We start from the raw sequence: 14,982 nt of genomic DNA, 5'->3' as shown, positions 1-14,982 counted from the left end.
ACATGGTTTAGTGGGCATGGTGGTGTTGGGTTGACGGTTGGACTCGATGATCTTAGAGGTCTTTTCCAACCTCAATGATTCTATGATTCTATGATTCTATGAACTGGGGTTGTTTACCCTGGAGAAAAGGAGGCTGAGGGGAGGCCTTATCGTGCTCTACAATTACCTGAAAGGAGGTTGTAGCAAGGTGGGGGTTGGTCTCTTCTCCCAAGTAAAAAGTGATAAGATGAGAGGAAACAGCCTCAAGTTGTGCCAGGGGAGGTTTAGATTGGACGTGAGGAAAAATTTCTTTACTGAAAAAGTGGTCAAACATTGGAAGAGGCTGCCCAGGGAAGTGTTTGAGTCCCCATCCTGGGAGGTATTTAAAAGATGTGTAGATGTGGCGCTAAGAGACATGGTTTAGTGGTGGACTTAGCAGTGCTAAGTTAATGGTTGGACTTGATGATCTTAAAGGTCTTTTCCAACCTACATGATTCTATGATTCTATGACTTTGAAAATTAGATGCTTTCAAATCAGCAGGTGATTATAAAATCTCTCTGACATCTTCTAGGGGCCAGATGAGACAACATCAGAGTTTGTTGGGCACTTAGAGGATGTCTGTGGAGGACCCAGAGGAGAGAAGTAGGGCCGCTGTGTACTTAAAAGAGTGCACAAAGGAAGGTGCTGTGATATGTCAACCTGGGGTGTCGTGCAGGAGGCCAAGGCAAAATTGGATAAGATCAGTTACAGAGTTGTATGTTTGGGCAGGAATAATCAGCTGCAAAGCCACAAGATGAGTACAACTGCTGAATGAAGGGGTTCATTATGAATTATGGCTAAACATGAATTAACAGAAATATGATGGTGTGACAAAAATAAACACTCGAGCCGAATGTGTTAAAAGGTATCATCTGTGAACCATTGGAAGCCATCCTTCTGCTCTGCTGGTGTGGCAATGCCTGGTCTGGGCATCGCAGGTTGGTGGAGGGGAGGATGAGGGAGGTCTGGTCCTCTCAGTAGTTCCTGTCTCTTGTGTCTTTTCATCTTGAGAAAGAGTACATCACTACTCACAGCAGTAGCTGTCCTCTCTGGATCACTTTGCACAGGGAAGCCCTCATGAAATGGTGATACCAGACCATTGCTTTTCACTCCTTCGTAGGGTTACTGTAGAGCAGCCACCATGGTGGTCTTGCTGACATGCTGGGGGAGAAGTTTGACAGTTATGTCAAATGGTCTGAAGCGTTTGGACACAGATGAAAGGGTCATCTGGGAGAGGTGTTGTGACTGAAGGCAGACATCTTTGAAGGCTGAGAAGGCCTGTGAGGAAGTGGAATTACCTGCATGTTGACATGCACAAGGTGGACCAGCCAAAATGGGGTGACCCTGGGTGTGACCTCTAGAGCCGTTCAGACAAGGTCAGATGGTCTGGGTTCAGCTGGAGTTTGAAAGTGCCATTTACAGCACCTCTGCGAGCATGGCGGTGCCGGATCCAGCCTGACCCAGTGCAGGGGCTCGTGCTGAGCTGGGGAAGGCAGCGGGTTTCACAGGTCTTGTTAGTTGGTCCAACCTCGCAGCCACCACTGGGAGGTGGAGGCAGTGGGAGTGTTGATTTTTTTGTTTTGTTAGAAGGTTACCACATTCCCGCTCCACTGCTGCAACATTTCTGCTGCAAAGTGATGACTTCTCATTACGTGTCCACGGCACCCTCACTCCAGTTCAAAATATTTGGGGCTGTTTTTCTCCTCTGTCTCCAGACAGATGTTCCAGATGTTAAATGTCTGGGTGACAGGGACAGTACAGCGACTGCTGGGCTGGGGCAGACTTGAGCAGGCAGGGAAAGGAATCACCTGGAAGGAGTGGGAAGGGAAAGAGGAGATTCAGACTCAGGAGCTGGGGTAGAAGAAAAGGAGACCTGGGGTGAGTGAGAAAGGGAAAAGATGCCTGGAGCAGGGTAATTAATTTTGTCGGTGGATACCCATTGTTTACTGTGTTGTACCATTTTTCTCTGTTGAAATACTGATTCTGATTTAAAGCCAAAATTAGGCAGCCCTTCCAGCACGCTTGCAAAGGTAAATAACACAGTGATGCTGAAAGGAGACCAAAGTTGGGCCAAAGAGAGGGGGGAAAAAACCCGAATACCCGACCAATATCCTCACAGCAATAAAAACAGGGGGAGAAGGAGGAAGGGGGGACCTTCAGAGTGATGTCATTTGTCTTCCCAAGTCACCATTATGCACGATGGAGCCCTGCTGTCCTGGGGATGGCTGAACACCTGCCTGTGATGGCAAGCAGTGAATGAATTCCTGGTTTTGCTTTGCTTGAGTGCACGGCTTTCGCTTTACCTGTTAAACTGTCTTTATCTTAACCCAGGAGTTTTCATGCTTTTACCTTTCTGATTCTTTCCCCCATCCCACCGGGGGGAGTGAGCGAGCAACTGGGTGGGGCTTAGTTGCTGGCTGGGGTCAAACCACTCTTATTGTCATAAAGCTATTTAGCGTAGTATTCGAATAACTTAACAGCATTACAAAGGAATTCACTCCTTTTAAAGACAAGACACTGGAAACTAATTAAGATATTCAGCCTTCCCAACCCTGACTGCTCAGAGCAACATGCAATAAATTGCGGCCCCTGAGGACCTCAGGATCAAGCTTTGTCCTGCTGTCAAAGCTAGGACTTGGATGCCTAGGCAGGACACATTCAGTTTGGAGAGCTGTATCCCTAAGAATAAGTTAAGTATTCTTTCTGTCAGTTGGCAAGATGGAAGAGGAGCAAAAAATTACCGTAGCTGAGTAAGGGAAAAGGGAGCATATAATACTGAGAGAAACTTTACTGCTTATTAATTTATTTTAGGAGGAGATTTGGACTATGTAGAATCAATTTAGTACACCTGAGTTGTCATAAAATAATCCTGAATCAAATTCAATTGGTATAGCATAATTTCTAAGAGTATAGGGATTTTTTCCTCCAATAATTTTTGTTTGTACAGATGAATAATCAAGAAACTCTTGTATAAGACAGTATACTGAAGTACAAAATCAGTGATACAGGTGGACATAATACCTGTGAAAAAGTATAAATGTAACTCGTGGGGAAAAAACTGACATTATGCACACAGATTTCCTGTTTGTTCAGAATGGGGATTTTGTTATGCATTGTAACAAGGCTAGTCTTTGTGCTTAATAGAATAAAAGAATGGTTTTAAACTTCTAGGCCGGGAACAGTTTTCCTATAACATTATCCTTCAGGACCCTTAGCTGCCTACCAGTTCCCTACAAAGATCAGCATCCATTTAGAAATAATGACAATTATGTGACTTTGACCACTTGACTGCTGAGAACATGTGCCCTGCAGAAGTGAATAAAGATTTTTTTCTTTTACAGTTCTGTTGAGGTTTACACCACAGAGGTATAATTATCTATTAACATATATACTTCTTTAAAGTAAGACTCGCTCAAGATATTGCCATTCTCATTAAATTCTGCAACACTTTTCCATAAGAAACATACCTTTTCTTTTTCCTTCCCTTTTTTTTTTTTCCTTCCATGCAGATGCTACCCATTTTTTTTTGGCAAAAGAATTTTCATAAAGATTTAAATTTGAAAGCTACAATACATGGGGAGACCAAGATGGTAAGGAATATCTCCTCTACACAGATAAATTTTCTTCTTAGGCAATTTCCATCATAGCAATGATGAGGCAACTATTGTTTTTTCTCCCAAGAGTTCACTTACGGTTTGTCGAAGGCAATTAAAGTGGCTGCTTTTTTACCAGTTTCCTGAGAAGTACTTGAGAAAAGTGAGCAAACTATGCTCACAACACGGTAAAGGGTTGAGTTTTATCTATGAGGAAAGGGAGTCCTGACAGCAGGTCTTTCAGTCCTTCTAAAATATCCTCAGAGGCCATTCACAGAAAGTGTCAGTCAGGGAAACAAGTACAGGCTGCTTTACTGCTGTGGGCAAGATATTCAGCAGCCTTGAAGCTGTCAAATGTTTCATGCAGCTACAGTAGTGCTAAGAAAGGGAGGAAAAATAGAGGAATGAAAAGATCATTCTGTAGGGAGCCCCGAGTGTTTTGGAACTTGGGGTCAGACACTTGCTCTGTGCAGTCTGCAGGAAAGGGTCTGTGCCCACCACAACCTGCGTTGAGTAGCCCAGGGTGGAGGTGCAGTGCACAGCTGTGCAGAAGCTGAAAATGCATCTTTGAGATGGAGGCTCTGCTGATCTTGCTCAGCTGGAAATCCTCTTTGTTGTCGATATCATGAAAAGGAGCCCGCTGTTGAGCCTCTGTGTATAAGGGGGAGGAACATTCACACTGACGAAGGCATTGTGCATTTTTCACAGATATTGTATTCTTAATTAGCAATTAGCTTTTGACTCCACCATCTAATTAGATAAGAAGTTATCTTATTAGATTTCAGGAGACTAATTCAGAGTATTTCGTGTTGTGCCTGACTGCTTGTTTAAATGTGTTTGGCTTTAATCTACAGCTGGAGAATCCTGTCACAGATTTCTGTGCTGGATTAGAAACCCTTTACTTCCAGTGTCCTCTGTCAAGCAAGATTTTTGTACTAACTGACTTTCATGCCCATCTTTTATTTATTTGTGTTTTAAACTAAACTAAGAGAACTGACCTTATTAAATTACCTAGTTCAAGGCATTTTCTGTAGATCTTAAATATCTATTTGTGACCTTTTTCATTTTTCTAATATCATTTTAATAAGTATAGAGGTCAGATTTGAACCAAGTAATTCAATGTCAGTATTTTGAGGTCCTGAGGTTTGTCATCCCACAGTCTGGCCCTGTTTGCTTTTTATTGTGAAGAGAATACATGAGATAAGGAGGAAACTAACTGTATAGCAGCTCAAACTATGGTGGAGGAGTCAAGCTGCCTATGGAGCAGACCTCTACATCAAGTCAGAACAGCCACAGTATGACTGAAAACAGTTGTGCCCCCTCTACACCCTTCTGGGCTTTCAAATGGCTGCAGGAGCCTGTCTTAGCACTGGCAGTTTAGAAGTTAGCAAAACAGGGGCCTTGCCAAAGCCCAAGTTCTCAGACGCTGCCTTAGCATAGTGTCAGGAATAACGAGAGCGTCCAAAGTGCCTGGAGAGTTTGCATGACACCTATATGTCTCCGAAACTACAAGAAGCATTTGAATATGCACTTGTGTGACTTTGAAAAGTGGCCCCAGTGACAACCAGGGGCTTCCCACGTATGGGGGTGCTGTGAACTCTCTGTCCTCTGTGGTATCGAAGAACTTCACTGTAGCTCTAATTGTGGACCTGCTTTGTCTTTGAAATGCAGACCTTTTTTTAAGGAAATAGCTTGAGCTGTTTTGTAGACTATCAGAAATGACAATAATCTGAAAAATATTCTGTTAGTGAGGCACAAGATAATCCAGAAAAAATTAATCAAATCAAAATTCTCATTATATTTCATTATTACTGTGTCTTTTGTTTCTCTGCTTCTTGAGTACTAGGGATTCTGTGACCAATAGTTCATAGTGAGAAAGGACAAATTAAGTGCTGAACTGAACGCCAGAGTCGTCAGCTCCCAGCAGCTAATGTTGAAACTGGGAGAGCAGGGACACTTGTACCGAGGTGTACTCATCCTGCCGAGTAAACTCTCGGTTTATAGCTGGCCAAACATGAGAACATCCCTTCCTGCCCAGTCCCCTCTTTGTGGCCCAGAGAATCAAAACACTGAGTGGACACAAGCTTGGGTTCCCACGAGTAGCTGGGATGCTGCTGGAGGTAGCCATTGCCTGGTTCTACTTTCAGAGAGCTCCAAAGAAGCAGATCTATTTTCATTCTCACAATAGCATTAGTATGCTAATGTAGTGACAAATAGCCATGCTAATATAGTGCTCCATTCCCATCCCAGTGCCTGTCTCAAGCAATATCTGATGCTCCAGTTATCCCATGGACTTCAGAAGCTTCTGAGTGAAACAGCACACAGGGGATCAGGGTGCTGGTGCCACATCCCAGAGCTTCATACAAGTGGATGGAGTCACCCATAGAACTACAGACAGCATGACCTATCAAGGCATTGTAATGGGACCCTCTGCCCAAGCACCTTTTACCTTTATCCCAGTGTTTTGAGCCAGGTTAACAGTGATGACATGTTCAGGAAGGGGTCACTAATGAAGGCAAGCCCTAAGTTCTTAAATCCCACCAGTGAAGTGAAAGGACATGGCTGCCAAGTGATCATCCTCTGCTTTCTCAGGGCATGGTCTCTGGCCATGAGCTGGCTGGGGTGCTGGCTTAACCCTGCTGGACTGGAGTTTCTTGTATCCCAACGCCTTTTCTCAAACCTCCTGAAGAAAAATACTGCAAGTGGTGCCTGGGAGCCACCCCTGCAGTCAGCACTTCTCTGCACCATGCCAGGCTGCCCACCCCATCATGGTACCAATTCCCTGCTGTTTTACCTGGGGGGACGGCACTCCAAAACCAATTCATTGCTGGAATATGCAGCCAAAATAATGGGAAGACTACTGTACTGTCCTGCAAAGGGAGCTTGTGGAAAGCTGTCTTTTTGGCCTTGTGCAAAGACATACTGTCCTCCCTCTCCTACAGCTGAAAATATTTATCCACACTTAGTAGATACACATTGGATGGCAGTATGAGCCTTCTGTCTCATGGTGGATTTAGATGAACAGAGCCCCATTGCTCTAATTTGACTGGGGAAGCAGTATAAGAATTTCCAGCTACTGTTATGCTTGGTGAACTCTGCTGGTCTTTTGTCTTTGGATTTTATCCTTCCTGCAAGTCTCCTTCACCCCTTTATCTCCATCTTTTGAGAGTGACTCATCCATTGTTTCATTTTAAGTCAGTTCAGTGTCTAATCATTCTACTTTTCCTTTGTTCAACATTTAGGTTTTGAAAGTCAAACAGCACAGGACAGGCTTGCAATCACTGCACTGTCAGATTCATATTCTTACATAAGACAGCTGACACTGCTACAAACCCACTAGAATGCTACAAAAATGAACACAGGAGCAGGGAGAGATCAGGGAGGTGAAGAAGAAGAAAGAATTTGAACAATTAGAATACAAGTCTTTAATATAATCTCTTGTCTGCTACAGTACCTCTTCCATGCTCATGTAGTACTTCTCTAAAATCTGGAAAAATTCTGAAATCTGGTACAGTATCTCAACAGAAATCAAGAGAAATAGCACTCGGCAAAAACTTTCACCATATTGCAAAAAGCTGATAAGACCATAAATATAATTAACCAGCTTTTTCCAGAAAGGTCCACAATATTCTAGATACCAGAAAAACAAACAAAAAAATCACGGTGCCGCCTCTGAAGAGAGCATAGATTGAATTCTATGGAAAGGCAGGAGGACATATAACAGGCATGAAGTATGTGAAGCTGTTAATGAAATATCTGTATCTGGAGGCTTTAGACATGGCATGTATCAGCTAGACAGGCTAGACACAACAGCTTTGCCCTTATGTGTCCAAGTACAGATTTGTACCCTTTAAGATGTAGCGTTTAGTGGAGAGAACCTTGCTCACAGCGTGACCTAGGAAGTGTGATGTTTGAGATAGCTGAATAGTGAAAGCAGATGAGCAAAAAACATACTAAGTTTAAACTTTCAGTAACATTCCAGAGAACACAGAGTGCCCTGGGAAAGAGAAACACAAAAACCACATTCACGTATCATGGGGGAAGATCCCCCATAAGCATGAAATGGCAGAACCTGAAACAAAGCAGTGAGACACCAGAAGCCTTCCAGCCTTTCTGCTTGTTCTGAGCCTCCCATCCCAAGGGACTTCAGGAACATATTTCCTCTAGGACGAGAGGAAATGGCCTCAAGTTGCACCAGGGGAGGTTTAGATTGGACGTGAGGAAAAATGTCTTTACTGAAAGAGTGGTGAAACATTGGAACAGGCTGCCCAGGGAAGTGGTTGAGTCCCATCCCTGGAGGTATTTAAAAGACGAGTAGATGAGGCACTTAGGGACATGGTTTAGTGGACATGGTGGTGTTGGGTCGACGGTTGGACTCAATGATCTTAGAGGTCTTTTCCAAACTCAATGATTCTATGATTCTATGATTTGATAAGGATCTGAATGGTGTTAGGGGAAATCAGGCCAGATCTGGCAGCCCGATAGAGGCGAGGCTGCTGCAGCTGCATCCCCCAGTCCAGCCAGTAGCGAGGCTGAGGGTGTATTTCCCATAGGCACAGACATACACACGCAAACACACATATTCAACACGTATGTACATATATACACGTCTGACCACACAGATCAGCACTGGCATGCACACAGAGCACTCATGCTAACACAAACAGCACTAAGGGCCTCATGCTGGTCCCCTCTCTGGCTGATTAGGATGAAGGTCCTTTAGCAGAAAACATTCTATTTTGTACCACACACATACACATTATATTCTATACCTATGCACATACATGTGCAATGTGGATCCCTCCAGCAGCTGGGCTCAGACAGTCTGCCCAGGAGCTGCCCCTGGATCCCAGTCTCCCCAGTTGCTGGCACCTGGGCATATGAGCCCCCAAGGCTGCAGCTCCACTCCAGCTGCTGCTACATACCATCTCACACGTGCACACACACAGAGCTGGCCAGGAGTCCCCTGGTCCCCCCGATTGCCAATTCATCCAGGTGCCTCCTACTCAGACACACGTCCCCTGCTCCCCAGGCCATGTCATCTACTCGCCGGCCGGTGTGGCTCCATCTTTACCAGCGCCCACACCCCTGTTTGCACACCCGCACTGGCTCTGGGTGCTGCACCACAGGCATGTGGGCCTCTGGCCCCTGGTCCCACCCCAGTCTGTGACACTTGGAGCTCACACACACATGTGCACACAGCATAGAGACCTCCTCGCAGAGGAAAAGGATTAGAAATGGAGTTTGATGAGACAACAGGGCGGGCGGTGCTGGTCAGGCGCAGGGCAAGGCCAGACAAGTGCACTGACCACCAACACGTTTATGGGTCACTGACTCCACTTGTTTCCTTATCCCTCTATTTTCCCATGCTTGTTCCTCCCCAGACTGCCTGGATCCATCCCTTTCCCTGCCTTTGGTTACTCCTCTAAATATCCTACAAGCAGTCCCTTAGGAATGCTCTTCCTCTGCACCCCAAGATCTGTCCCATACCCCAGGCAGGGACCCCCTTCAGCCTGTGATGTGAATTTGAGACACTCTCCAGTTGTCTCACCATGATAGGGGCCACCCCCAGCCACAGGGCTGAGGCTTTCCTGGGAAGGGCCAAGCAGGACTCCCTGTCTCTGACTGGGTTATTGGGGTCCCCCTGCCTGCCATTGTGCCCCTGTGATCCTTCACGTGTGTGCAGACAAGCTTTTTATCACATAACCTAGTAGTGATAAAAAGTGAAAGAAAGCAATGAGCTAACCGCTGCTGTCTGGAACGAGGAGTGGCAAGCATCTTCAGGTGTCAACTCTGCTCTCCCCAGGCATGTTCAGGGCACTAGCAGTTGTGCTGGGCTACTTGTCATCTTCAGTCCAGGCAAACATGAATGTCCTGCAGCAGGGATGCTGCAGTCGGGGAGCACCAATCACCCCTTGCTGGCATCCGCCTTCACCTGTGCCACAGGTGGACATTTACACCACACGGGGCTCACCAAGACTTGCCGTGAGGAAGACATGATGCAGAAAGGAACATCCTCAGATCCTCAGTGTATTTTAATGCATCCTCTGCCAGGATGTCACTTGGGTCAGCACCTGCTTTTGGAGTCAGGAAGGCAGAGCTGACCTGAGAGAAGAGGTTGGCAGCATGCTGCCTGCTGGGAACCTCCCCTCCACCTGCAGGGCCCAGGCGTCAACACTGGGCTGATCTCAGCACCATTGATGCCCTATGAGCCTTGGCTGCTAAGCACAAACCGTCAAAGCTAGGAAACAGATGGAGACTAAATATTTAGTGAAAGGGAGTGAACAAATTAGTTAATTTTGATGCCATTTTCAACCCATTACCCACCTCTAACAACAACACCACGTGTCATACCATTAGGCCATAAATTATTACATTAGCTCTTCAACATAAAAGAGGAAAATGAACTGAGGAACTGTTGAGTAGGAGCCGGAAAAAATAAAACTATACCACATGATAACATTTCATTGACTTGAGAAAAAAAAAGAAAAGAAGACTAAAAGAAAAAACAGCATTTCAAAAAGAAATGCAATTTAAAGAAGTCAGGAAACTTCATAAAATGTAATTGAAAAAAAACAACCCAAAGATTATATCAAGAAAATAGAGAGAAATTAGAAAAACTACCCTTTGGTGAAAAAAACACATTCTCCTTGCTCTCATAGTGCAATGGCAGTTTGCAATCAGAAGCACAGAGGTACAACGTTACCCTATATAACACAAAAATAAATAAAAATGTAGCCACTAAACCAGCATATATTTAAAATCTCATTAATTCACAGTGACATACAGTCATACAAAACTAAGACTGAACTAAGACTGAACAAGGTAAAAAGACACAAAGATAGAATAAATTGTACAAGCAGAATCCGGTCCATTCTAGACATATTTTATATTTAACCTTTCAAACTTCATTTAAACTTTATTAAACATTAAACTATATTAAAGCATTGAAGAATCTTGTGGTAGAGATTCTAACATCTCCCTCAACAGTCTATCCCACTGTTTAATCTGCACCTACTTTTCACAACTTTTTTCCTAGTTGTTGAAATTAGCCCAATATTTGAAATGTTGGGGTTTTTTTCCTGAATAATAACAACATTATTGAAGCATTGCTGTAGAAAAGATGCTTTTACTTTCAAATATTTCAACTTGTATGATTAATATGTATTAACATGAAATTATTTATACCTATATATAGGTATATTTATACCTACATACTTGGATTATTCTTTGAAAATTCTGACAAAACCCTATTGCATTTGGTCAGGCCTGACAGTCTGATGACAACTGCTCTGGCAGGCTGTGGCCATACCACCTTCCTTCTGCAGGCTTCCAGTGTGAGCACATCTCTGCACAGTCTGAAGGTGCTCCCACAGGAATTCTGCATGGAAATGCATTTTAGGATTATAGCATTAATCCTCTTCTGTTTTCCTGCAGCAGTGAACAGTGAATGTTTTTCCCAACTCTGTGCAAGCTCCTAGTCTAAATCTGCATGAAGGGTTTGTAAGTTATGGAAAGACCCAAGGAGCGTCTGGATGCTCTTAGTCATATGGTTTAGTTTTAGGTAGTCCCGTGAGGAGCAGGGAGTTGGACTCGACGACCCTTATCAGTCCCCTCCAGCTTGAGATATTCTATGATTCTATGATTCTGTGACCCATGTTCTCTACAGAAGAGCAATTCATTAAAAAGCAGGGTCAGACTCCTAAGCTTGAGCAGGAAGACTCATTAACATCCTCAAGACAACCATGCTGTGCTGCATGGACAGTGGAAGCGAAGAAGAAAGCACAAATAGTTTTCAGACTCAGTAAAAAGCATAGTCAGGTTATGATCTGAAAGCAATGTTTATTATTAAGAGTGGAAATCCACATTAACTTAACTGCAGGATTATTTTTTACTTTGAAAATAAATGAAAGGCACATAGAAGGCTTAATTTTTCTCTCTAGCTCAAGACGGAATCAAAGCAAGAGAAAATGCTTAGCAAAAATGAAAAGTCAGGTCTACATTTTGTTTGACGGGACAGTCACTAACTGCATATGCTGTGCTACACCGATGTTTTATGTAAAACCGTATACAGTAGCTGAGAGACTTGGGGTTGTTCAGCCTGGAGAAGGCTCCAGGGAGACCTTATCGCAGCCTTCCAGTACCTGAAGGGGGCCTACAAGAAAGCTGGAGGGGGACATTTTACAATGGCATGTAGTGATAGAACAAGGGGTAATGGCTTTAAACTGAAAGAGGGTAGATTTAGATTAGATATAAGGAAGAAATTCTTCACTATGAGCGTGGTGAGGCACTGGAACAGGTTGGCCAGAGAAGCTGTGGATGGCCTATCCCTGGAAGTGTTCAAGGCCAGGTTGGATGGGGCTTTGAGTAACCTGGTCTAGTGGAAGGTATCCCTGCCCGCGGCGGGGGGGGTGGAACTAGATGATCTTTAAGGTCTCTTCCAACCCAAACCAGTCTATGATTCTATGATTCTATATTCACTCAGTGGGTTGCTCTTTTGTACGGTGTATCAAACCATAAATGCACATCCTGCCCTGGTTCAAGATGATAAGCTACCAAAGGTTAGGTTTCAGGTTTAATAGCCTCTAAATTAGTCCTTCTGACCAGTGAATAATTTCCCATTCATTCCTGTGATGTGCAGGGTGTAGGCACTGTGAACTCTCTGGCCAATGGAGAATGCATATCTCATATCCATATTTTAGTTTATTTCAGCCTCCAGAGCATGCTGATTGAACCTTGTTCTCAAAACCTGGCTGGAATTCAATAGCCATGTGGTGATGCAAAACAGCAGTCACTGACTTTGTAAATGAAGGATGACAGCCCAGCTGCTGCCGCGGCAGGCTCAGAGGGCTCCCTGGGATGCTCAGGTCAGAGCAGCCTTGGCTGTCTGGTGTGAAGCCCCTGAGGGGCTGAGGCCAGACCCCTGCTCGGGCACCTCAGCTGCCCAATGCCGCAGCTCCTGGCTGCGCTGGGCAAGAGGGGGCTCAGGTCTGAAGCTGTCTGGGACATGCTAAACGCTCTGAGGGACTCTGAGAGCAGCCAGGGCCATGCACTGCTTGCCACGTGCCCTGTACAAATTGTAGCCCAGGTGAATTTGTCTCACATCAGTATAGCAAGAAGCAATGTCTGGGGAGTGTGAGCAATGCACGGCTGCTGCAGCGCGGGTTCAGGTCTGGCCATGACCAGCTGAGTCATCTCTGGCCAAGGCAGGCCAGTGTCATGACTGGTGAGTGCAGAAGGGACAGTAAGGTCCCCAACAGCTCCAAACACTCTGCATTGCATTAAACCTTAGATGCAAATATGGAAGGCCTCAGCGCCATGGTGTGTTACTGGAGAGAGCAGGAAGGGGCACCAGGGACACGCCAGGGCCTGGGACAGCGGGTGAGAGGTGTGCGCCCTTTGCTGCCAGTGGGTGGGAACAGTGGGCTACAGCACCTTGTCTTAGCTCCACGGGAGCTTCTCATTGGAAAGGGACTCATGGCCCTGTCCCTTGTGGACCTGCACATGATGGGGAGACAGCAGCTGTCCTGTCACCTCTTGCCTGGTACGTCATGAGGTCAGTTCATGCAGTGGTGAAAGGAATGAGAGCTCAGGCAGCATCCAACACAGGATATGCAGAGGCCAACTCTCCTGAATACAGATTTTTTTCTCCAGTCCATACTAAAATGTAGCTGCTCACATCCTACAGTGCTCACTTTGAATTTCAGAATCCAGTTGCTTGTCTGAATATTTCTCTAGCCAGAGAAATATTTCAGGCTCTCAGATAAATGCATTCCCTCAGTTTTTTACCTGTGCTTTTGCCTAGCATCAGACTTCTAGATTCTGTATTTATTTATTGTATTCATTATTACAGTAACCATTGGCCTTTTGCTTGAAAATAAAGTGTAACCCTACACAAGACTTGAAAACAGAATGGTGATAGGTTTATAACTCTACAAACATGCCAGCACAATGATCTGACATTACTGCTGCTCAGGGGCAAAACCTGAGTTCACCACGCAGAGGTCTTCTAAAGTGCAAGAGCCTACATCAGTGCTGCATATAAAATCTCTGCTAAATCCCACCTTGTCTTGCAGCCACAGTACAAATTTGGAAAATTTAGTGACAGGAAATTGCATAAATGAGAAACAGCAACAACTGAATGCAGAATTGTAGGACTCCTTCTAGTCACAAACTTCAAAGTAAATTTCTTGAGCACACTTGAGTTTAGGGGAGTCTGCAGTTGCACCTTAGCAAAATTAATGCAGAGGAAACAGTAAAGACTCAGAATTCAAAAGGGAACAAGGACATCACAACAACAAGAGTAAACCACAATAATTTTCAAAAGGAAAAAGAACCAAACAAACCAAAAAAACCCAACCCAGAAGCCGACAAGAAAACACAAACCAGAGTTTATGCTCAACTTATGACCTAAATCCTGCCTGGTGTATATACTTCATCCCGGAGAATCCTGTTATTTCAGCAAATACAGCAGTGATGTTCTTAATGAATAAGAACAAGCATTTCCATTTCTGGTCTAAATCTCAGTTGCTACTGAAACTTTCACTCTCTCTTTTCTATCCCAATGATTTGTTTGCATTTTTCCTTCTATCTTTTGAGAGTTGAAGAAGGTTGACATCAAATACACTTTACACCTAACAAAAAGTGTAATTCTGGGCTTATTTTGAGAAACCTTCAAGTGGCTGGAAAATTTTAAATGTAACCAGCCTTCAGTGTGTCACAGTCCCCTGCTTTGTCCCTGAGAGAGATGACTTTTTGTTTTACTGAGCCAGAGGTCCTTTACTATATAAATCATCTTTCATTCTCACAGGAATGGCAGTCCGATAAGGAAGCATCTTATCTCTGTTTACATAGCCACTGCTGAGGAGTAGTAGCAAAAATCAGACATTGAGGCTTCAAAAGACCCAGTCTATCTGATACCTTTAACAAAGGCTTTGCTATCATGTTATTCTTTGCAGAATGTTGGCAAGGCACATTGTCCTCCCTTTTAGAAATACAGGCTCACCTTTGAGCTAATATTACATATAAACTTCCTTACATCTAAACTGGGGGTCTTCTGGCAGTGTTCTGACTCATGTCCACATTAAAAAAATCAGAATATTCCTTGACAAAAATTGGTATATTATTTTTATTATTAATCAGACTGGAAAGGATATCATACAACTCAGTTCATGCAAATAGTCCCAGTGAGGTCAGTTAGGAAAGCCATATTAGAATCATAGAATCATTAAGGTTGGAAGAGACCTCCAAGATCATCGAGCCCAACCGTCAACCCAACACCACCATGCCCACTAAACCATGTCCCTAAGCGCCTCATCTACTCGTCTTTTAAATACCTCCAAGGATGGGGACTCAACCACTTCCCTGGGC

The sequence above is a fragment of the Aptenodytes forsteri genome, unplaced genomic scaffold (genome assembly GCF_000699145.1).
Source record: "Aptenodytes forsteri isolate BGI_AS27 unplaced genomic scaffold, ASM69914v1 Scaffold76, whole genome shotgun sequence".
Lineage (NCBI taxonomy): Eukaryota > Metazoa > Chordata > Aves > Sphenisciformes > Spheniscidae > Aptenodytes > Aptenodytes forsteri.
Note: the sequence above shows the minus strand (reverse complement) of the source record.